The sequence below is a fragment of the Schistocerca piceifrons genome, chromosome 5 (assembly GCF_021461385.2).
Source record: "Schistocerca piceifrons isolate TAMUIC-IGC-003096 chromosome 5, iqSchPice1.1, whole genome shotgun sequence".
Lineage (NCBI taxonomy): Eukaryota > Metazoa > Arthropoda > Insecta > Orthoptera > Acrididae > Schistocerca > Schistocerca piceifrons.
The window spans coordinates 359,000,474-359,023,724 of record NC_060142.1 but is presented as its reverse complement, the minus strand read 5'-3'; positions in this window follow the sequence as shown (position 1 = coordinate 359,023,724).

The following is a 23,251-nucleotide window of genomic DNA, read 5'->3' as shown; positions in this document are numbered from 1 at the left end:
CTGTTCATGTAGTGAACTACAGACCATTATAGTTACCTAAGGGATGAAGCTCATCACCGCATCCAGCAAGTTGTTGCTCCCCTACACTCTGTAGCCAATACCCTTCACTGTAGAGAGATACCATGAGTTCGTTACCCGCTGACTTCAGGAAAACTAAGTGAAGTGACCATCTATGGAGGTGAGGCCATCACAGAAGCAAAATCCTCTATGGATGAGAGTCACCAACATGCGCAAAACCTCTTTGACATAATCATTGATTGCCAACTTTTCTGAGTACTAGTTGATTTGAGATTTCCTTACGTGTAATGTTGGAGGCTATTGTCACCTGTTAAGAAAGACTATGTTTTGATATATAAAAGCAAATGTGCTGAAGGTCACAAATGGGAAATATTCCAGCCAATAGGAACTGTAATGAAAAAATAATTATCAATGAGAAAACACAGACCTTCGAATTTGCCATTTTAGCAGAATGTAGTCGTAATGTTGTTCTCAGATGGGACTTTTTGCAGGAACCACAGTCATAGACTGTGGAAGAACAGCGAACCAGATTGTTGAAGATATTCCAACAAGCACACATATCAAAGACTGCTCTTGTCAGCTGTTTGCCAATGAAGAAATTGTTATCCCACCATCAGCAACAAGACAAATTCCAGTCATCAATTGAGATGCTCAGTCAAGCTCTAAAGCTTTTCTCGGTCACATAAAACTACTCAGGTTCACAACAGAAATCCACATCCAAGCAATGATCATAAGAATTGTACATGATCAATGAGAACTTTGGATGACTAACTTTCATGACAGCCACAACTCATCCCTAGAGGGATGTGTGTAAGGAGAGCCAAACCAATCCAAAAAGAGCAGCTTAGTGTCATTGATGAAGAATCACATCCTGCTACCAGACAATGCAAGGGGGAAGCTACTACCAAATAGCCAATAGGATCTGGCCTGACCAAGGAACAATATCAGCTAATTATAGCCATTCTGCATCAATTTTCAGATGCTTTCCATTAGAGAGTGAAAATAAACCACGTAGCTCATGCTAAAACACCGTATGAACACTGGGGATCCTCCACCTGTTTTGCAGCACTTTATATGGTGTGACCAGCTGAACAATGTATAATCCAGAAGGAAGTAGAGAAGATGCTGCAAGACGACATCACTGAACCTGCAGAGAGTCCTCAGTCCTCTCCTTTTGCCATTATGAAGGAGGAGGATGGCCCACAGTGTTTCTGCATCCTACTGATGACTGAACGAAATCACAAAGAAAAATGTTTCCCCATCGCATAGAACTGAAGACATCCTAGTATGCTAGAAAAGAGCACAGTATTTCTGAATTATGGACATTCAAACAGACTACTGGCATATCTACATTGATGAGGCTGACTGAAAAATGACTACCTTTTTAACTCCTGGCGGCCTTTATGAATTTAAAGTTATACTGTTCTGACTGTGCCATCTTTGAACATATGATGGACAAGTTGATTTGACACCTTAAATGGATGACATGCCTTTTCTATCTGGATAACATTGTTATTTTTTCAAAGATTTTGAGGAAAGCGTCTATGTCATCTAACAGCCATGTTGAACTGCTTTCAAATCACAGGTCTCTGCCTCAGTCCAAGAAAGTGCCTCTTTGTTGCCCAATAAGTAAAAGTCTACAGCATTGGAGTTGATGATCATCCAGATTAAATAACAGCAGTCACAGATACCCCAACTCCTCTGCACATTTGTGATGTGAGAAGTTATCTTGTAATGTGCTCATACTAAAAGCAAATCATAAAGAGTCTCTTTAAAAGGCAAGTCCCTTGGAAGAACTATTGCAGGGAGATGCCAAGTTTTTCTGGAATGAGGTGCAAGAAAGAGATTTCCTTGTCCTTAAGAAGGTGCTAGCATCTTCTCCTGTTCTAGCAAAGTATGACAAGAATGTTGAGACAGATTTTCACACCAAATAGTTTCCGCACCTTCTGTCCTACAACCTCCTCCCTCTTCTTGAACTTTCACTCTCTTTGGGTGCTGCGCTCTGCCTATGCACCCATCTGTTTGTCCCCTTCCCTGCTCCTCTCTTTTTTTGCTGCCTGCCCCCCCCCCCCCTCCTCCAACCCCCCTACCACCCCACCCCACCTCCCTGACCCACAGCCTCCTGACACTCCATCAGACAGCACACTTCTCTCACACCACCTGTACCCCACTATCCCTTCCCCGTCCCTGCCCCTCTAGACTGCTGTATTCCAGTCTATGTTACAGTTATATTCTTGTGCAATATGCTGGAGATGGCAGCCATGTGTGTGTGTGTGTGTGTGTGTGTGTGTGTGTGTGTGTGTGTGATGTGCTTGCTTGCACGAATGAATGTGTGTGTTTTTCCTTTTCTGAAGAAGGCTTTGGCCAAAAGCTAATGTATAAGTGCATTTTCATTGTGCATGTCTGCAACTCATCATGTCCTGTTTTCCTTATATTGTTGGTGTTCTAATCTAGATTTTCCATTGTTTGTCTGTTTCAGTTCTGTTCTGCTTAGAATGGCATACAGTGTTTCTAATGTAATTGTGTTCTCCTATATCTAAACAAATAAAAGTAATGTTTTGAAAATTTGTTACAGGTTAGTACCACTCTGACAACAGTTCATTGTTGTAATTCATTCAGCATGGTCCATAGATCCTGTCAACAACCTTCAGGAATTCAGTAACTGTAAAATTCACAAAAAGGTTCAAATGGCTCTGAGCACTATGGGACTTAACACCTATGGTCATCAGTCCCCTAGAACTTAGAACTACTCACACCTAACTAACCTAAGGACATCACACAACACCCAGTCATCATGAATCAGAGAAAATCCCTGACCCCAACGGGAATGGAACCCGGGTGCGGGAAGCGAGAACGCTACCGCACGACCACGAGCTGCGGTCAAAAATTCACAAAACATAGACATATTATAAATGAAAGTCACACATGGGGTTTTCCATTCTGTATGTGAAGGTTAATCTTATGAAATCCTGTTGGGATCTTTATACAATATTCACTAATAGGTAGACTATTTCATGAGGAAAGCTTGTGTATATCACTGTAAAAAGTTCTCAAGGCATAGGTACTTAATGTAACCCATGCCAATCTGTTGTGGGTTGCTAACACAAGATAAAAATGTTCATTTGAAATTCTTGTTAAGTTCAAGCAATTTTGCTTTCTTCCCCTACAGTTGAATTTGAATTATTGTAATCAGTGGAAAGTACAGGTCGGCCCTTAGTTCCCAGAGACAGTAGCCATGTGTGTGTGTGTGTGTGTGTGGGGGGGGGGGGGGGTGTTTTTTTCTACTTCTGAAGAAGGACTTTGGCTGAAAACTGAAACATTTCTAACATTGAAAAATCTCCCATATTAAAAGTATGAGTTTTTTCTTCATTCAATTTGCAATATGGGATCATGAACTGTGATGAAGAAGAATAATTCCTTCAGAATTTTGTAAGAGCCTCACACATTACTCTCATGACACCTGTTGTAAAAATTTCTTTGTGATCCCAAAGACTATAACCATCATTTTATGGTTTTCACAGTGTGCTTGAATCCACTGTTTGGACTGTTTCTTAGTTTCAGAGTCCATGTGCTGAGTCACAATTTGACGTGTTGCATTGATACACACACTTGTCATTGACGTGAGCCACTTGAAGTGTTACTCTGCAAACAGTTAGTCCTGTTGCTGACCTCAGCCAGTTGAAGTGTTACTCTGCAATCTGTTTTCTGAATTAGATGTTAGTGATAAATGCACGTTCATTGCTTTGCAATGAGATAGAGACAAAGATTGTAGGAGCAGTGCAGGGATGATGATAGTAATTGACAAAATAAATGAAAAATCCATTGCAATTTATTCTGAGATATGCTTTAACTGCTCTGAAATGAGAACTGCTAACTGCCAATCAGTATTTACATTTATTGTTCAAATGGCTCTAAGCACTGTAGGACTTAACATCTGAGTTCATCAGTCACCTAGACTAAGAACTATTTAAACCTAACTAACTGAAGGACATCACACACATCCATGCCCGAGGCACGATTCGAACCTGTGACCGCACATTTATTGTCTTTGTTGTAATTCTGACAATCTTAACAATATCATATCCAACTGAATAAACCTTCCAATAACAGCAAAATCATAAAACATCAGTTCTTGAGCAATTATCAGTGTGTCCCGGGACAATGCATGCATGTTTTTCCTTGGACTGATAGCTGCAATAACCGGCAAGGAACTCAACAGGGCTCTGTCAGCAGGGGCATCACATATTCTCCCAGTACATGGCAGTAGCATGAAAACAGAACATAATCTTCCTTCTAATAAAAAAGGGTGAAATTCCTACAGTAAAAGAGATTAAACAATGATAAAATCATTGCCACATACATTGGGTCGACAGCCACATAAAAATGAGTGGTACAGATGAGTTCACGACACTACAGACTCTGGACATAAATTCTTTTCGTTCTTCAAGGTAGCACTGAAGGAACCAGCTCTTCAGTTTTGTGAAAACTGGATAGAAATTTGGTATCAATAGTGCATAAAATTTTCAGTAACCTAACATCTCTGTGCCAATGTTATAGAGGGTTTTCTTTGAAGTCTGACACACATCTTCAGAAATTTCAGAAACTGTGAATCAATGTCTCACATGTTCAGTTTCTTTAACACAAGGCTAACACATGACATAATCAATAATGAATCATGGTGACATTGACTCTTTGTAATTGCAGAAAGTGAATGACTGAATGTATCTCCCAACTGGTGGGAGATGCAATAATACCACCTATTTCAATCACTTACTTTTTACAAAACAGAGATCTGACTGATGCAACAAGATCTTCAAAGTCTACTTTTCCAACTGCACAAGCACCATAAAGCTAAAAATATTCATTATGAAAAGGATAGATTGCTACTCATCATATAGGGGAGATGTTGAATCACAGACAGGCACAACAAAGAGACTGCTATACAATTGAGCTTTCAGTGAAAAGGCATTCTTCTAAAGTGGAAAACACACATGCATTCATGCAAGCATGACACACATATACACTGTCTCTGGCCACTGAGGCTGGACTGGGAGCAACTACACTTGATGGGAGAAACAATCTATGGGTTGTGGTGATAAGGAGGAGACTGGGGTGGGAAGGGGGAGGGATAGCAGAGTAGGGGTGGAGGAGGGTGTAGCGTTGCTTGTGGGAGTGTGCATGGATGTGTCGGGCCAGGGTAGGGCTGCTAAGTGCAGTCAGGAGGTTTGAGGCCAAAAGTTGGGGGGGGGGGGGGGGGATAGGAGTACAGGAGGGAAAAAAGACACTACTGGAGTAGCGGATGTGTTGGTGGAAAAGAAGGCATTGCAGTGCTGAAGCAGAAGCAGGGAAGGGGATAGGTTTGTGAAGGACAGGGACAGACCGAGGTTGAGATAGGGAGGTTATGGGAATGTAGTATATATTGCAGGGAGAGTTCCCACTAGCACAATTCATAAAAGACGGTGTTGGTGTGAGGGACCCAGGTTATGATGATGATGTTTGGTTTGTGGGGTGCTCAACTGTGTGGTCATCAGCACCCTCACAAAGCCCCAATTTTTACACAATCCAATATACCTACTGTCACAAGTGATGATGATGATGATGATGATAATGAGGTCAACACAGACAGACAGTCCCCGGGCAGAGAAAATCCCCAAACCAGCCCGGAATTGAACCAGGGACCCCGTGATCCAGAGGCAGCAACGCTAGCCACTAGACCATGAGCTGCAGAATTGCTGTAGGCTATGAAGCAGTCACTGAGGTGAAGCACGCTGTGTTTGGCAGCATGTTTAGCAACTGGGTAATCCAGCTGACTCTTGGCCACAGTATGTCAGTGGCCATTCATGCAGACAAGCAGCTAAGTAGTTGTGATCTCACATAGAAAGCAGTTGTATGAATAGCCACCAACAAACTGTGGCCAAGATAAAGGTGCCCCCCCCCCCCCTCCACTCCCCTCCCCCATGGAAAAATTTGTGTACCCCAATTATCTACATCTACTTTTATTCCACATGAATGTATGCAAACCTTTTCTTAACATTTGTGACTCATGTAACTTAACAGAACATGGGTTCAAGCCCAGTATTCACCAAGTCAGGAGTCAGAAGCAACCAAAAAACCACATCCAGACTAGATGGCGTACTGGCCATTGTCATTATTCCACCAGATGTTTTCGATCTGGAGCCAACATGCTGCCCCAAATCTTGGAAGTGGCATGCTAATGTGCATGGCTATCCAAGCAGATTAGTAGCCCTCATATTACCATCTACTATTTTCTTTATTTTTTTTTCAATTAGAAAGAAGAAAATTACAACATTAATTTTTATTTTATCAGGCAGAACTTTTCCCTTTTTCTTGCCAGGAATTGTTAATATAACCACAAACTGTTTAAGCTTCCTATCTGTATTGACCATTCTGTTGAAACTTTAAATTCAGAAGTCACCCATGGTACCAATCAACTTTTTCACAACTGAAAATTTCAGCATTTGAAGAACCTTTCAGCATTTGAAGAACCTCTTTTCCTTCAACTCACACAGTATGTCATCATGATCAACACATATATGCATTTCTGACAATTAAAATTTTGCTGCACAAATGTATCTGGTTTAAACCACACAAAACTGAAGTCTCTCTAAATATTTTGTCTACATTTCTATCTACATAGATACTCTGGAAGGTAAAATATGGTGCATGGCAGAGGGTACCTTGTATGACTTTGTACTTGAGAAATCTTATACTTTATGTAGCCTTGTAAATCTCATTTCATGAAATTCTTTGTTTTTAGGGGAGAGCGGCCAAGATTTAATAAACCTCAGTTGACCATTTTTCGAATTTCTATTTGTTCATCAGTTTCTGATGCCTTTGAGGAAGTGACGAAGCAGCAAATTTCTTGAGAATCTCATTCTGGCCTATTAGGTACAATTACTGGAACCTTTCTTAGTTCAGATTCTCTTGATTTATCCAAAGCATGTATCCAAACTTTTATGACATGATTTGTTTTTGCAAAAGAATTGGAGCAGAGCTTTTGTACAAGCTTAAACTGAGTGAGAGGATAGGCTTCATAATAGAAACAGGTCACTTAATCTATCTTAAGGTCAAAATCAGAGAGCAGTTTCAGCAGACTTTGTTGTTCATGTTGGAATTACTCTTTTATAATTAGTGAAAAAGGCCTGATGGCATTCTGAATTGTTCAAACAACCAAATGTGCAAAGTAATATATAAAAACCAACATATGGACCTTCCTGTCCCAAACAAAATAAAATAAAATAATCCTGTACTACAACACCATGAAAAAGTTCTAGTGAACAAAACATTTCAATTTTATGTTGCAGGCTTGACAACCAAGTTGACAACAAATTGCTCAGTGAGTGCATGGACTCGAAAGTGATTAATTTTTTAGTTTTAGTTCAAAAGAAGAACAGGCCACCATTCACCTGTTGAGGGCTTTTCAAATGCACTTCTTTTTAGTAGTAGACACATCTACACACAGTCAATTCCAGATGCACACTGATTAATGAATATGTATTTTAGATGTTAGTGGAGGTCAAAAACAATTATCACCATAACAACATGGCTGCCACAAACAATTAAAATGCAGCACTTATTGGTCAGTATGCACCTAGAAACGACTATGCTATCTGTGTCCAGTAGTTGAAGAAGTGTGTTCATACTACCACCTGCAGGTAAGCAACAAACTGTTTTCCTTTTGAGTAATGATCAAGAAATTAGTCGCTTTTCAATCCAACTGATGGGTGGTAACTATGCAGGGCACAATAACTTGCGTGTCTCTGAAAGCAAGTATATTTTGATGTGCCTAGTATTTGAAAGAAGAAGTTCATTTATAAAGTCATCTATATGTGATGCAACCTGTTCTCCTTTTTTTAATTATTTCCATTCTGGATTTTCATTGTCTTAATAATATTACTAGATATAGATAAAAAGTAAAAATACTAAAAAATATAGAGAATTACAGCACCTAAAATTAACAAAACTCTATCAGATATTAACTTTAGTATATCTGTGAATTTTTGACAGTAGTGTTTTCAAGGTAATTTTCAAACCTTATCCAGAGAGTCTGGAAAGCAAACAAAAGGTTTTACAGTAGAAAAACACCTTCTCTTTCTAATGAAACAAAAATAAATAAAATAGATATTATCATTTTGCAAGGTGATATGAAAGTACACACAGGTTTGAAGAAATGCTCTTAATCATATGATTACATATTAATAACTTCTACATTACTCTCAGACAACTGCTCTTGTTTGGTAGGAGTAATAACAAATAACTTCTCCTTAGAAATAGTATAAGGAACTCACTACACTTTGTTGAAAAAGTAATTGCAGGTACATATTGTATTGCAAGTATACAAAAAATAATTGCATACCTCATCCAGCAATTTGTGAATTTTCTGTGCTATTTGACAGCAAGGCAGACAAAAGGCCTGAAATCAAATGCCTATATAACCAGTTTCTGCAACTACTTATAACTTATAGCAATGAGATGCAAATCTTTAACTATCTAAATATAACAGTTTCCAAACATACAAGAGAATCATGCTTGTAATAATATTACAGACCAATTGGAGAAGTAGTTCAGATCAAATATGCCAGTCAGCTTCCATATATTTTCTATAATGTCAACAGACTGTCATGTTGGAAGCTATCCATCTTGTCTGTAATTCTAAAACATTCAACCATCCTGTAATAACCAGCCTTTTGTTAAAAGTGGAAAATTACCTCTACATTTATTTAAAACATTTTGATTTTTTGTCCTGTCTTAATTTTTCTGTAAAGGACTTCAGTATTTTGAAAAGAAGAAATAAAATAAAAACTAATAAATGAAAAGCACATATTGCACAAATTTGAATCTCCTCACAGCTTCCCTGAAAAGTTTAAATAAAAACAGTTTTGTAATTGCCACTATATCTTACCTCTGGTGCTGTTAAGCTGTCAACTAAACGTCCATATTCATCAGCAACTCTCGTGACATATTCCAGATCAGTCTGCAGCCTTTCCTTCTGTGCAGCCAAGTCGCGAACTTGTGGGGGGAGTGGTAGACCCAACTGACCCATCAGTTCTGCTTCTGCTATGATGTCGGTGAGGTACGGATCAAGATTTGGAGCAAATCGTAGACCACGTTTAGCAAGAATACCTACTTCCTCAACCTCAGAAATTGTAGGTGCCTGTTGACCAGGAGATGTTGTGTCACCTCTGCTGCTCGTAGCACCTGACTTATGCTTGGCTACCCATTTTAGTGCCACTCCAGCAGCTGCCATTCCAGGACCTGAGCGGCGAACACTTCCTTTGATTCTACTGCTACCTGGACTGGGGCTAGCAGTGGATGCTGTTTCCACAGAGCTAGCTTCAGTACAGCCAACCATGGCACCAGATTGACCACTTACTTTTTTCTGCGTATATGCAGCAGCTAACATTTCTTCTGAAAAATTAAGACCTTTTTAGAACTGTTGATAACCAACCAACAAAAATAATAAATAGCTTGAAAGAATTATGCACTACAAGGAAAAGTTCAAAGATCTTTGATACAAATTCCTGGTTACTATTGTTTTGAGTCAGGGGCATACAAAATGTGGCTTTTATGATTGATCTGACAAGGGAACCTCCCCATCGCACCCCCCTCAGATTTAGTTATAAGTTGGCACAGTGGATAGGCCTTGAAAAACTGAACACAGATCAATCGAGAAAACAGGAAGAAGTTGTGGAACTATGAAAAAAATAAGCAAAATATACAAACTGAGTAGTCCATGCGCAAGATAGGCAGCATCAAGGATAGTCTAACCTCAGGACCGCCGTGGTCCCGTGGATAGCGTGAGCAGATGCGCAACGAAAGGTCATTGGTTCAAGTCTTCCCTCGGGTGAAAAAGTTTATTTTCGCAAAGTTATGATCTGTCCGTTCGTTCATTGACGTCTCTGTTCACTGTAATAAGTTCAGTGTCTGTGTTTTGCGACGGCACCACAAAACCGTACGATTAGTAGACGAAAGGACGTGCCTCTCCAATGGGAACCGAAAACATTTGATCGCAAGGTCATAGGTCAACCGATCCCTCCACAGGAAAACACGTCTGATATATTCTATACGGCACGTGCGTCACATGACAGGAATATGTTGACGACCCACCTAACTTGTACACTTGGCGAATGGATAAAAAGATTCTTCTACCTTGCCCGATTTAGGTTTTCTTGTGGATGTGATAATCACTCCCAAAAAAGTGATGAAAACATAAGAGTTTGTCCCATGAACTGCAACAAACGAATTGTCTGAAAATAAAGAAAGTAAAGTTTTCACTCGAGGGAAGACTTGAACCAAGGACCTGTCGTTTCGCAGCTGATCATGCTAACCACGGGACCACGTCGGTACGGAGCTCACAGTGTCCTTTATGCTACCTATCTTGCGCATGGACTACTCAGTTTGTGTATTTTGCTTATTTTTTTCATAGTTCCACACAACTTCTTCCTGTTTTCTCGATTGATCTGTGTTCAGTTTTTCAAGGCCTATCCACTGTACCAACTTATAACTAAATCTGAGGGGGGGGGGGGGGGGGGGGTGCAATGGGGAGGTTCCCTTGTGAGGTAAAGTATAAACAATGTAAGAAAAGATAGATTGCTACTTATCATAAAGAAGACATACCAAGTTGCAGACAGGCACATCTGAAAGAGAATCAGATGTAGTTTTCTGCTGCAGCATTCATGAGTAAAGACAGACAGACATACGCACACATGCAACCCCCCCTCCCCCCTCCCACACACTCACACAAATACATGACTGCCAACTCCAGCATCTCGGGCCAGAGTTAGAATACATAAAACAGTCATAATGGGGCAGTAAAATAACAAAATATCAGAGGTGGTCATAAAGTTTTAACTATCACCTACTCAAGGAATCAAACAGTTAGCATGAAACTTGGTGATGTTAGTTATTTTCTACATATTGACATTTCAATGCAACAATTTTTTCTCAGCAATGGCTGACTTGGTAGAGACTTTGGTTGTAGAAGCTTGCATTCTAACTTTTCAGGAAATGGTACACCTCAAAAATCACCTTGTTCTCATGTTGTAAATGCCAGACACACTATAGTTTCTTCATCCAGTGAAAGAGCAAGAACTTGTTGCTGCCACAACAGGGAAATAAGGAAGGTGAGACAACATTTCATAGCCCTTATGTGTGATTGTGTCCTATGCAGAATGAGGTGGAACTTTGTTGTGGAACAAGAAAAACCCTTTGAGCAGCTTACTGCAACACTTCGTCTTGATAGTCTCCTATACTCTCATTTTGAGATTTTGATAGTATCCTCATGTGATGGTTTGCCTCTAACAGGCATATGTTTTAGCACCACACCATGGTAGTTTTAAAAACACTCAACATTACATTGTTCTATAGTGATTGGAACTTCATCTTCTCCAGTGGGGGTGAATTCACATGTTCCAAATGTTGCTATGTTCCTTTGTCTCAGGGTGATATATTGTTGTTGTTGTTGTTGTGGTCTTCAGTCCAGAGACTGGTTCGATGCAGCTCTCCATGATAATTTATCCTGTGCAAGCTCCTTCATCTCCCAGTACCTACTGCAACCTACATCCTTCTGAATCTGCTTAGTGTATTCTTCTCTTGGCCTTCCTCTATGATTTTTACCCTCCAAGCTGCCCTCCAGTGCTAAATTGGTGATCCCTTGATGCCTCAGGACATGTCCTACCAACCGATCCCTTCTTCTAGTCAAGTTGTGCCACAAACTTCTCTTCTCTCCAATCCTATTCAATACCTCCTCATTAGTTACGTGATCTACCCACCTAATCTTCAACATTCTTCTGTAGCACCACATTTCGAAAGCTTCTATTCTCTTCTTGTCCAAACTATTTATTGTCCATGTTTCACTTCCATACATGGCTACACTCCATACAAATACTTTCAGAAATGACTTCCTGACACTTAAATCTATACGAGATGTTAACAAATTTCTCTTCTTCAGAAACGATTTCCTTGCCATTGCCAGTCTACATTTTATATCCTCTATACTTCGACCATCATCAGTTATTTCGCTCCCCAAATAGCAAAACTCCTTTACTACTTTAAGTGTCTCATTTCCTAATCTAATTCCCTCAGCATCACCCGACATAATTCGACTACATTCCATTATCCTTGTTTTGCTTTTGTTGATGTTCATCTTATATCCTCCTTTCAAGACACTGTCCATTCCAGTCAACTGCTCTTCCAAGGCCTTTGCTGTATCTGACAGAATTACAACGTCATCGGCAAACCTCAAAGTTTTTATTTCTTTTCCCTGGATTTTAATACCTACTCCAAATTTTTCTTTTGTTTCCTTTATTGCTTGCTCAATATACAGATTGAATAACATCGGGGAGAGGCTACAACCCTGTCTCACTCCCTTCCCAACCACAGCTTCCCTTTCATGCCCCTCGACTCTTATAACTGCCATCTGGTTTCTGTACAAATTGTATTTTACCCCTGCCATCTTTAGAAATTGGAAGAGAGTATTCCAGTCAACATTGTCAAAAGCTTTCTCTAAGTCTACAAATGCTAGAAACGTAGGTTTGCCTTTCCTTAATCTTTCTTCTAAGATAAGTTGTAAGATCAGTATTGCCTCACGTGTTCCAACATTTCTACAGAATCCTGATCTTCCCCGAGGTCGGCTTCTACCAGTTTTTCCATTCGTCTGTAAATAATTTGTCTTAGTATTTTGCAGCTGTGACTTATTAAACTGATAGTTCGGTAATTTTCACATCTGTCAACACCTGCTTTCTTTGGGGCTGGAATTATTATATTCTTCTTGAAGTCTGAGGGTATTTCGCCTGTCTCGTACATCTTGCTCACCAGATGGTAGAGTTTTGTAAGGAGTGGCTCTCCCAAGGCTGGCAGTAGTTCTAATGTAATGTTGTCTACTTGTTTCGACTTAGGTCTTTCAGTGCTCTGTCAAACTCTTCACGCAGTATCGTTATCTCCCATTTCACCTTCATCTACATCCTCTTCCATTTCCATAATACTGTCCTCAAGTACATCGCCCTTGTATAGACCCTCTATGTACTCCTTCCACCTTTTTGCTTTCCCTTCTGTGCTTAGAACTGTGTTTCCATCTGAGCTCTTGATATTCATGCAAGTCGTTCTCTTTTCTCCAAAGGTCTCTTTAATTTTCCTGTAGGCTGTATCTATCTTACCCCTAGTGAGATAAGCCTCCACATCCTTACATTTGTCCTCTAGCCATGCCTGCTTAGCCATTTTGCACTTCCTGTCGATCTCATTTTTGAGACGTTTGTATTCCTTTTTGCCTGCTTCATTTACTGCATTTTTATATTTTCTCCTTTCATCAATTAAATTCAATATCTCTTCTGTTACCCAAGGATTTTTACTAGCCCTTGTCTTTTTACCTACTTGATCCTCTGCTGCCTTCACTACTTCATCCCTCAGAGCTACCCATTCTGCTTCTACTGTATTTCTTTCCCCCATTCCTGTCAATTGTTCCCTTATGTTCTCCCTGAAACTCTGAACAACCTCTGGTTTAGTCAGTTTATCCAGGTCCCATCTCCTTAAATTCCCACCTTTTTGCCATTTCTTCAGTTTTAATCTACAGGTCATAACCAATAGATTATGGTCAGAGTCCACATCTGCCCCTTGGAAATGTCCTATAATTTAAAACCTGGTGCCTAAATCTCTGTCTTACCATTATATAATCTATCTGATACCTTTTAGTATCTCCAGGATTCTTCCATGTATACAACCTTCTTTTATGATTCTTGAACCAAGTGTTAGCTATGAATAAGTTATGCTCTGTGCAAAATACTAACAGACGGCTTCCTCTTTCATTTCTTAGCCCCAATCCATATTCACCTACTATGTTTCCTTCCCTCCCTTTTCCTACTGTCGAATTCCAGTCACCCATGACTATTAAATTTTCGTCTCCCTTCACTACCTGAATAATTTCTTTTATCTCATCATACATTTCATCAATTTCATCGTCATCTGCAGAGCTAGTTGGCATATAAACTTGTACTACTGTAGTAGGCATGGGCTTCGTGTCTACCTTGGCCACTATAATACGTTCACTATGCTGTTTGTAGTAGCTTACCCGCACTCCTATTTTTTTATTCATTATTAAACCTACTCCTGCATTACCCCTATTTGATTTTGTATTTATAACCCTGTATTCACCTGACCAAAAGTCTTGTTCCTCCAGCCACCGAACTTCACTAATTCCCACTATATCTAACTTTAACCTATCCATTTCCCTTTTTAAATTTTCTAACCTACCTGCCCGATTAAGGGATCTGACATTCCACGCTCCGATCCGTAGAATGCCAGTTTTTGTTCTCCTGATAACGACGTCCTCCTGAGTAGTCCCCGCCCGGAGATCCGAATGGGGGACTATTTTATCTCCAGAATATTTTTCCCAAGAGGACGCCATCATCATTTAACCATACAGTATAGCTGCATGCCCTCGGGAAAAATTACGGCTGTAGTTTCCCCTTGGTTTCAGCTGTTCGCAGTACCACAACAGCAAGCCCGTTTTGGTTAATGTTACAAGGCCAGATCAGTCCATCATCCAGACTGTTGCCCCTGCAACTACTGAAAAGGCTGCTGCCCCTCTTCAGGAACCACATGTTTGTCTGGCCTCTCAACAGGCACTACATGTTGTTTGTCGTGGTCTTCAGTCCAGAGACTGGTTTGATGCAGCGCTCCATGCTACTCTATCCTGTGCAAGCTTCTTCATCTCCCAGTACCTACTGCAACCTACATCCTTCTGAATCTGTTTGGTGTATTCATCTCTTGGTCTCCCTCTGTGATTTTTAACCTCCACGCTGCCCACCAATACTAAATTGGTGATCCCTTGATGCCTCAGAATATGCCCTACCAACCTATCCCTTATTCTAATCAAGTTGTGCCACAAATTTCTCTTCTCTCCAATTCTATTCAATACCTCCTCATTAGTTATGTGATCTACCTATATAATCTTCAGCTTTCTTCTCCAGCACCACATTTCGAAAGCTTCTATTCTCTTCTTGCCTAAACTATTTATCGTCCATGTTTCACTTCCATACATGGCTACACTCCATGCAAATACTTTCAGAAACGACTTCCTGACACTTAAATCTATACGAGATGTTAACAAATTTCCCTTCTTCAGAAATGCTTTCCTTGCCATTGCCAGTCTACATTTTATATCCTCTCTACTTCGACCATCATAAGTTATTTTGCTCCCCAAATAGCAATGCTCATTTACTACTTTAAGCGTCTCATTTCCTAATGTAATTCCCGTAGCATCACCTGATTTAATTCAACTACATTCCATTATTCTTGTTTTGCCTTTGTTGATGTTCATCTTATATCCTCCTTTCAAGACCATGTCCAATCCTTTCAGCTGCTCTTCCAGGTCCTTTTCTGTCTCTGATAGAATTACAATGTCATCGGCGAACCTCAAAGTTTTTATTTCTTCTCCATGGATTTTCAATGCCTACTCCGAACTTTTCTTTTGTTTCCTTTACTGCTTGCTCAATATACAGATTGAATAACATTGGGGAGAGGCTACAGCCCTGTCTCACTCCCATCCCAACCACAGCTTCCCTTTCATGTCCCTCGACTCTTGTAACTGCCATCTGGTTTCTGTACAAATTGTAAATAGTCTTATATTTCTTGTATTTTACCCCTGCCACCATCAAAATTTGAAAGACAGTATTCCTGTCAACATTGTCAAAAGCTTTCTCTAAGTCTACAAATGCTAGAAATGTAGATTTGCCTTTTCTTAATCTATTGCCTAAGGTAAGTCAAAGGGTCAGTACTGCCTCATGTGTTCCAACATTTCTACAGAATCCAAACTGATCTTCCCCGAGGTCGGCTTCTGCCAGTTTTTCCATTCATCTGTAAGGATTCGTGTTAGTTTTTAGCAGCAGTGGCTTATTAAACAGATAGTTCGGTAATTTTCACATCTGTCAACACCTGCTTTCTTTGGGACTTCTTGAAGTCTGAGGGTATTTCACCTGTCCCATACATCTTGCTCACCAGATGGTAGAGTTTTGTCAGGACTGGCTCTCCCAACGCTGTCAGTAGTTCTAATGGAATGATGTCTCCTCCCGGGGCCTTGATTCGACTTAGGTATTTCAGTGCTCTGTCAAACTCTTCATGCAGTATCATACCTCTCATTTCATCTTCATCTACATTTTCCCACCCTCCATTAGTTTATTGGACTCAATAAAATTACTGGAAACATTTCTCACATGTTGTTAGGCCTGGTTGCTACGGCAACTCATATCTTCTTCCCGTTTCTGTCTTAAAATTTCAATTTTCTTCAGGTCCTGTCACTTAGGTCACCACGTTCTAACTGCTGTTTCTGTCGTGTGTGGCAAAAAATAATATTTTCTTATTTCCGTAATCCGATGATCACATATACAAACTTTATTGTCAACTTAATCGTTGATTAGCGATGTAGTTGACTGGAAACACAATAAGTTTCTTCATGTTCACTTAAATATATAACTTTCAGAGACCAATTAAATAACATTTGTAAGAGAGTTGGCTTAATAACCATTCCTCTTCTCACAAAATCTGAACTATGTCTTGCTTCTAGCAAGTCCAAGATGTGAAAATCAAATGTAAGTGTCTTTAGTTCAATACATAATTCATTTGTTCACAACAAATACAGTTGTTACACCATCAAGGTCTCTCTAGTCAGCGATGGTTTCGAATCACAGCATCAGAGTATAGTTACATGTTAATTTTGCCTAAGTTATTTTTTGAGAGTAATCATGGAATATTAGATTAATAGAAAATGGAAGTTTATATGAATCAGTACGTAATTGTGATAACACGATACATAATTTTTTCCCTTTGTGAGATATAATGTAAACGTAAATGGGAGGGTGTGTATCACTTTTGGAAGGGGTGGGTAGAGTAAGTACAAGCATGACTAACACTACTCACACACCCCACCTTTCAGACAACCCTCACAGACAAGTGTAGCTGATTCTTCACCATTTGCCGTTCCACAGCTGTTGCTGTTGCTAAGATTTTTCTTCGGGGGCTTCAAAGGTGAAGGTGAGAATGTCCATTCTGTAGGAGATGTTTAACATAATACCTACTCTGGCTTCTTACTCAAGTACCGGCGAGATAGGGATCCTGGGGAAGGGGGGTGGGAAGGGTTTTGCTGTCTTTGGGGCTATCTTCTTTTTCTTCTTTGATCTTAGCAACCAGTTCTACTTTTTGCTTTCTTACTTCTCATTTGAGTACTGGTCTATCTATCCCTCTTTCCATATGCATATACTTCTATCGCTGAAGTCCTTCCGTGGTTTCCAATAACCTTCAACTTATTTCGTATAAGTAGGCTGAAGAATCAGAATACACAACACACATCTACATACACACAAAGATACACTTAAACACAAACAGGAAAATTATGAATCAGAAACCTGAAGTGATGTTAGAACCGCCAAGGGATGTAGGGGAATAACGATATATTATGTACATCTGAATTGATGCACATATTACATTGTTGATATGTGATGGTTGCATCGAAGCCTTCAATTCTGCTCTCATTTCTCTGAAAAAGACTCGTGATTTGTCTTTCTTGAAGGCTGTGTTTGCTTCTTCAAGTTTCTGATTCCATCTACTTCTCTTGGCATTTCTGATCGTTTTGCTAGCAACTTTTCTCACACTCTGGAAGTTCGATCACTCTTCTTGCTTTTTACAGGGTTGCCATTTCATCCATGCCTCCCTCCTGGTCTCAACTGCATTCTCACATTCATCCGTCCACCACTCATGCTTTCTTTTTTTGTTGTTAGTAGCCAGTCACACTGCCTCTTCTTCCATCATATCTCTCACTCTCTTCCAATCACTCGGAACTACCATTATCTTTGCATACTCTGCTCTGTGTTTTTTCAGAAGATCTAGGCCAATTCTGAGAGTGTTTATGGTCCTACATTTCCTAGCTCTGTTGGGTATCCATTTGCATTTTATTTCAACAAGGTAGTGATCTGATTCCATCCTGATATTTTTCCTCATTTTCATGTTCATAATCTCTCTGTAATTCTTGTCACAATTTGCTACATGATTTAGCTTATTTCCCCCAATCCTGTTTCCAGGGCTGACGCATGTTATTTTCTTGCTTGCCTTAGCTTTGTAATAGGTGGTCATTATTCTCACCTTGTGTCTCCTACACAGGTCCATTAATCTCTCACCAGTCTTGTTTGTTCTCGTGTGGGCTGGATAATCCCCACAGGACCTCTAAACTTCCTTTCTGTGCCTATTTGCACATTAAAATCTCCTAGCAAAATAGTGACACCTCTTTTGTCCACATCTGTCACTAACTTACCTTAAGTGGTCAAAAAATGTTCAGTTCCTGCTTTGTCACTTTTGTTCTAATTATTTATTGGTGCATGTGCATTTACTATAGTATAGGTTTTGTTTCCTAGTTTCACTGTCAGATATGACACCCTCTCATTTATACCCTTCCACGCAGTGATTCTATCTAGGTATCTACAATCTACTACAAAGGCTGTGCCAAACATTAAATGCTACTTTGGCCCCCCAACACTGTGTTTCCCTTTCAGAATTACACCCCTTTGATTCCATCATGCTTTTGTCCCTGAATATTGTTTTCCAAGTTCTCTCACACTGTCAAGAACTTGCTTTAGCTTACCCACCTTCACCATTGTCTGTATGTTTATGGTTCCCATTTTAAACGTCTTCTTTGGTCTGATTTTATGTCCATGATTTAGATTTGATTTTGAGGTATGCACATGATGCAGGCTCCCCAGAATCCGATAGCCTGCCTGCATTGACCTCTGTCAATGAGGGATTAGCCCCCTGGGGTATATTTGTTATTATCGCATGCTTCATGCCTGCTTCAGAAGCTGAAGTTTCGACTTTGGTTACTGCATTTGCAGTAGCGTGGTTACAACTGAGGTAGTTCGCCCCAGAGGATGTAACCAGTCTCCCCCACTGGGATCAGACACCTTTTGCAGTCGCTCCAATGGAGCACAGATACCTCTCTGTTGTGAGAAGGTTGATCCGCCTTGATGGCCATTGGGATTCACCAACTCTTCCTTTGAAATGACTGGCCATCTTCTTGTGCCCCTCAGGATCATGATATCTATCTCTCCCCTCATCCGATATTAATTAAATAAAGCCTATACAGTGTCCCAAGCTATGCTCAAGTTACCAGTGAAAACCCCGAGAAAATCAATCTGGTAGTTTTGGAGAAGTGTGTACAAACAGACAGACATGATAGTTTTACAGATTTATTCTTGATATAGATATTGATTTAATACAACTTCCTGAAGTTTCAATGATTGTGTTCAAATGTTGTAACATTACATACATTATTTTGAAACATAAACATCCTGTAATTCTTTACAACAACAGAATTATCAACATATGAGTGTTAGCTTTGCATTTAATGACACTTTGAATACATGAAGTTTGGTATATAACATAGCAACTATTAGACTAGAAGTTCACTATTGAGGAATATTGTCTTTGATATGATTTTACACACTGTATTACATGTTACGTATAACTTGACAACAGATTAGATTGGATTAGATTCAGTTTTAGTTCCACAAACACAAAAAATGAGATGATTCTCATGGGTGTGGAACATTTCAGAAAGTATAACATAAAAACATAAAACATGTGAATATAGTACTTAGTACCCTGGTAATTTGTCAGGAGATTGTCAGAATTAGTGAATACAATGTGGAAAAAACTGGAAGAGCTAATATTTACAGAATTAACATGCTGTCAGAATGAAACACTGTTATGCACTATTAATAAATTTGTTATACACAAAATAGCTAATCTTGACTGTTGTGTCCAAGTGCTGTCAAAACTGAAACCTAACAGAAAGTTTTACTTAAGCTGGCTTAACAATCTCTGTTAAGATATTCATCTATGGATTAGAAGGAGTTGCCTATCAAGAAGTATTTGAAAATCTGTTTAAACTGTGCTTTATCTGAAACTGTGGATATACCGGTTCCCATGAGATCACCGAAGTTAAGCACTGTCGGGCGTGTTCGGCACTTGGATGGGTGACCATCCAGGCCGCCATGTGCTGTTGCCATTTTTCGGGGTGCACTCAGCCTCGTGATGCCAATTGAGGAGCTACTCGACCGAATAGTAGTGGCTTTGGTCAAAAATACCATAATAATGACCAGGAGAGCAGTGTGCTGACCCCATGCCACTCCTATCTGCATCCTCCGTGGTCGGATGGTCCCGGTAGGCCACTTGTGGCCTGAAGACAGAGTGCTTTTGTTTTTTATCTGAAACCAAGTTTTTAATAGTTTCTGGGAATTTATTGAAAATGTGTGTTCCTGACTATTGGGCCCATTTTTGGACCAAGGTAAGTGATTTTAGGTCTTTATGTAGATTGTTATTATTCCTAGTATTGATACTATGTATTCAGCTATTGATTGGAAATAGAGATGTATTACTTGCAACAAATTTCATTAAGGAACAAAAATACTGAGGAGCAGTGGTTAGAACACAAAGTTCCTTCGACAAGTTTCTGCATGATATTCTTGAATTTACACCACAAATGATTCTTATCACACACTTTTGCACCCTAAGTGCAAATGAAAGTAAGCAAAGTATGCAAGTTTTTTAATATTTATATCTCCCTACATCTGACATCATTCTCACTGCAAATACAGACTTGTTTATGCACTTAAGTAAGTCCGTGGTATGCCCTTCCCAACTGAATTTATTATTGAGTTGTAATCCCAGAAATTTGACACTGCCAGCCTCTTCTATCTGCATGTCTTCATATGTTATACACATGCTGGAAGGAAATCTCTTCCAGGTTCTGAACTGCGTATAGTGGGTCTTCTCAAAGTTTAATGACAGTGAATTAGCTTTAAACCACTTATTAATGTCAGTGAAAATCTGATTAGCAGCTATTTCTAAATCTGTACTTGACTTGCTACTTATTGCAATGTCTCTATCATCTGCAAACAAAACAAATTTAGCATCTGGCAATGTAACAGATGAGAGGTCATTAATGCACACAAGAAAAAGCAATGGACCATAGATCGAACCTTGAGGAACACCACACGTAATTAATTCCCAGTCAGATGAAGACTGACTGCTTACTGAACAGGTATTTCACAACGACACCTTTTGTTTCCTGTTATATAGGTAAAACTCAAAACATTTCACAGCATTGCCAGTGACACTATAACATTCTAATTTAAAGATGGATTAATGTAGTCCCTATCATACATGGAGTAATGGTATAAATGCCAGTGACTGAGAGGTTATAAATTAGTGACACATCGAGCAACTGCATGCTATGATTAGGTTTATGCTTAATGTCATGATTGGTACATGGCCTGGAAAAATAAAATATAGAATAAAATTATTTTAAATTGTAATAGAGCTGTTTTCTCTTATTATTGAAATGTAATTTATGGCACTAGTACAACTGAATGAAATAATAAAGAAAGAAACAAACCTTCCACCTTTTCTGGATCTTTTGAAACAATTTTGAGGACATTCTTCTTCATCAATGTAGATATATTTGGTATGACACTTGCCTTCCATTGTTCAAACTTTGTCTCTTCAAATGCTTTCATCTGTCTGGCAATGTTTAAGTAGCTAGCAAATGCCTGTCAAGAAAAGACAACAACTTTTACTACAAATTCCTTTCTGTACAGAAGAAACAAATATCATGTATAGGCAACTGAAAAAATTTTAACTTACAAAATAAAAAAAATAAAAAAATTGGCATTTAAATAATAATTGCCTTATGTGTAAACATTTCTGACTACTATCAATACTGTGTCAGATATGAAGACAAAAAGATATGGTTACAGACTTATTATTTGTTTATGTTCAGTTTTAACCATACAGAGACGATAAAACTTATTCTTGTCAAGTGGTAGGAGACATACGTACAAACAAAATGTAAGGAAATAGAGAAAATCTATAGGAATGACACTATTTGGAAATTATAACACCTAGGACCCAGTTCAAAAAAAAAAATGTAATAGCACAGTGAAATTGTAAACTATCTATTTTGTTTATTTATTTATCCCCCCAAAAATATGCATTGCATGAATAAACGTTTACCTAGTTTAAAAATACACAGGTACTATAAAATAAATGCAAACAATGTGATGCTCCATGACAAATTCATATACTTTATGTCATATATGTCTAAATAATTTTCATTCAATATTAATATAAATCTTCAGCAGGGTAACAACCCCTATTTAATGAAAGGATGAAACTGACTTTTAATGTATAATTTACTTATGGTTTTAGGTTTGTTTTTGTGTTTTAGACATGAATGGTGATTGGAATTTTCCTGAAGTTCATGTACTGTCTTGTTGACTGAGTAGTTGTTATCTATGAACATCACAGTCTGAAAAATATGTTCACACTGAACTATCAAAATTCTGGAACACATCAAGATGTCAGAGCTGTGAGTTACTTGATATGCAATAGGAAAATACTGATAGAGGGACAGGAAAGAAACATCTGTGCCCTCAGGCACAGCTGGAAGAAGCCAGATGTGAACTATGTAGTATCAAGAGGGATTTGGGGGGGGGGGGGGGGGGGGGACTGGCAGCTGACCAGAACACAGGGAGAGAGCTTTCTGAGAGTTCTATTTTGCGTGTGCGCACGCGCACACACACACAAACACACACACACACACACACACACACAAATATGTTTCAGCAGTTTCCAGTCCCAAGCAGAGAGGAGTATCCAGCAGAAGTATCAGCAGAAAACGTGGATCTGACTTCAGTCTTGATTCGGAAACCAAAGTTAAAGAGAACTGTGAAGAAGGAGAAGGAGAAGAAGGTACTGCTCTTAGTTAGTAGCCATGGGCAAGGAGTTGGCACTCAGCTCCATGAAATGATAGGTACAGATTCCCAAGTCAGCAGAATCTTTATACTTAGTGGAGGGGATTAGTCAAGTGACATAAGTCCTAAGCATTGGAGGATCAATTGTTAATTGAGGATGGGGTGGACTGCAGTGTGGACAGGGACAGGATGTACAATATAGATTGTGACTTGGATCTGACAGTTTCCTTGACTTACGCTACCTGTGTGCACTTTACTGAGATGTTTAAACATCAAACCAACCACATATCAGCAATGCTGTGAAATATGTCACAACCGAGCTGGAAGTAGCACTAATGACAGCTGACTTTGAGCACTTGCCTCCGGTACTTGTTGGGTTTCACCAGTCATGTCCCACACCTAATGAGGTCAGGTACGAGGAT